This window comes from Spodoptera frugiperda, chromosome 7, assembly GCF_023101765.2.
Source record: "Spodoptera frugiperda isolate SF20-4 chromosome 7, AGI-APGP_CSIRO_Sfru_2.0, whole genome shotgun sequence".
Lineage (NCBI taxonomy): Eukaryota > Metazoa > Arthropoda > Insecta > Lepidoptera > Noctuidae > Spodoptera > Spodoptera frugiperda.
Window position 1 is genome coordinate 1,807,430 of NC_064218.1, and position 2,630 is coordinate 1,810,059.

Here is a 2,630-nt window from a genome sequence, read left to right on the forward strand (position 1 = left end):
AAATATTGTATCCACAACTCACAATATGACTTAAAGTCTGCAAAATGCTCAACATGACTAGAATACCACCAGCAAAATGTAAATGGTTGCAAAGATTTTGCATTTCCCTGCATCTTGTCATACCGTTTGCGATTCTAAGCTAATCCTCGAGTCGGATAGCAGTCCTACGAAGCTTATGCTATAAAAGATTTTATTCCTTGGATTTCTGTATTCCTGCACATACTGGGATTGATCGTAAACCTCCCATGCTTGCATACCTCTGTAAAATATTTTGTAAGCCATATTTTTACTTGAAATTATTATATTGTTGAAAAGATTTCTTTGAAACAGCTTTAGTATGATAGCGTTCGTAAAATATTGGACCAGAAACTGAAAGTTAATATTGTGTATGCTTAGTTATAGAATGTTTGTTTTCTCGAGAAATTTCATATGTTTAGTATAATCCTGCTTGCTTTCAGATTCAAATAGAAACAATAAGTTTTATAATAGTTTTACAACTATACTGTTGGTTGAGTGGTACAAAAACCGTAGAAATCGATGTATTATGTTTTTCGGCTTACTCGCGCAACTGTTAAACGAAACGCGACGCACTGTACGCACGGGTCTGGTTCTGGTCGGGCAGCGAACTACCTGTGCTCACCGTCTCACGGCTGGAGATCATCTTACGATCCCCGACGCCCGAAATATTCTTCGTGACGGCTGGTATGAAAACACATGGCCTTGGACTTGTGGAAGCGTCACCTTGAGTTCTAGTTACCGGATTCTTACATCTTGCTTAGAAACAATGAAACCTGCCTACGAAGCGGCAACGTTATATTACTTACTCCACATACCTACTAATCCGTCTATAGTCATTTTGTAAGTTGCATGCATTCGTCAAATGACGCAACGTGGACACTGTGCTTTATCATACTCGCAGTAAGAGTACGAATGGTGACAAATATATTCTTATTTTGATGGATCTCTGCCAACATCAGACGACTTTCAACCATACAGCTATACAATAAAATTAAATATTAAACAATTCAGTAACAGACAACCTATTGGGAAATACGGTAATTATTTCATGTAGTTCAATTACCAATGCGATTGGTTGGCTCGTTAGTGGCAACGTTTCAAATTAAATAATGCATTAATTACCGCTTTAAATATCTGCTGATGTTGGTACTCGATCTCTCATTATCAGGGAATTGGTAATGTGGGTGCGAAGTAGGCTGCTGTATAACGTGTTTTGAGTTCGATTTTATGAATAAGAATAAGTGTGGGAGAACCATGCTTCGGCACGAATGGGCCGGCTTGACCGGAGTGATACCACGGCCTCACAGAAAACCGATGTGAAACAAGGCTTGCGTTGTGTTTCGTTGTGTGAGTGAGATTACCGGTCAATTACCCCCGTTCCCAATCCCTGATTCCCGAACAACAACCCTTAAATTCCTAACCCCCAAAAACCCGGCAACGCACTTGTAACGCCTTTGGTGTTTCAAGTGTCCATGGGCGGTGGCGATTGCTTACCATCAGGTGATACGTTTGCTTGCTTACCGTGTTTCATAAAAAAAAACATGATGTGAATGAGGGCAATAACTTTAATAATATAAAGTGATCCTGTGTGTGTGTTATATTTTCCTCTGGTGTTGCGGGTGTTTATGGGCGGCGCTGATCGCTTACCATCGGGTAACCCATTTGCTCGTTTGCCACCTATGGCATAAAAAAATATAATAAGACGTTACCATATAAGAAAAATCTTTCATCGTCATCATATCAACCAAGGGATGTCCACAATTGGAAGTAATCAATGACATGCGAGCGGTTGATTGGAAGTAATTTGCAACGTCACTCCTTTTATACCTGAAGGGGTAGGCAGAGGTACACATTATGGCACGTAATGCCGCTATACAATGTACATCCACATTTCACCATTTGTGTTATAAGTCCCATGTAATAGGAGATGGGCCTATTGCCATATATAGGCTTTGGTTGATTGGAAGCATCCCTAAAAAATTACACTTTAAAGTAAAACTATGAAAAAATATATTAAAAACATTTGTTTTTCCCCTAATAAAAACCAATCATGATAATGGTTTGAATTAAGTTTCTTTGAACGTGCTAAAAATAGCCATCAAGTATGCATAAAATGTAAATAAAATAATATAAAAAAGATCTTCATAAAAGAGAAACGAGGGGACACCCGGATTTGAACCGGGGACCTATCGATCTGCAGTCGATTGCTCTGCCACTGAGCTATATCCCCTATGAGCAAGACGGATAAAATTTTATACCAGATTCGCGTATAAGCTATCTTCCATTAGGTTTGTGTATTTAGAAATGAGGCTACATATTTCTTTTTAGTTTTCTAGTCTTTCTTATTTAGGTTTAGTGAATTGTTGACGCCAGTAATATAACAATATCTAAGGGCTTCTTTCACTGTGAAATGTCTCTTAACAATGATAGTTATCTATATTATAGCTTTCGGATAATTTGATGAACCCATTTTCGATGTAAAATTGTAAATTATATAAAAATAATTATGTGTCAAGTCACGAAAAGTTCGTCAATAGTACTGTAGCTGTCTCGATGTTTTCTAAAAATAATATTGAACTACATTAACATCACGCCTTTTACCATCTCAAATG

General features: G+C 37.8%; 1 non-coding gene across 1 annotated transcript; it reads right to left on the reverse strand.

Moving 5' to 3' along the window:
- Positions 1-2,176: 2,176 nt before the first annotated feature.
- Trnac-gca (transfer RNA cysteine (anticodon GCA)) lies at positions 2,177-2,248 on the reverse strand. The gene has a single exon. It is a non-coding gene; the product is annotated as a tRNA-Cys (tRNA).
- Between the last annotated feature and the right edge of the window lie 382 nt (positions 2,249-2,630).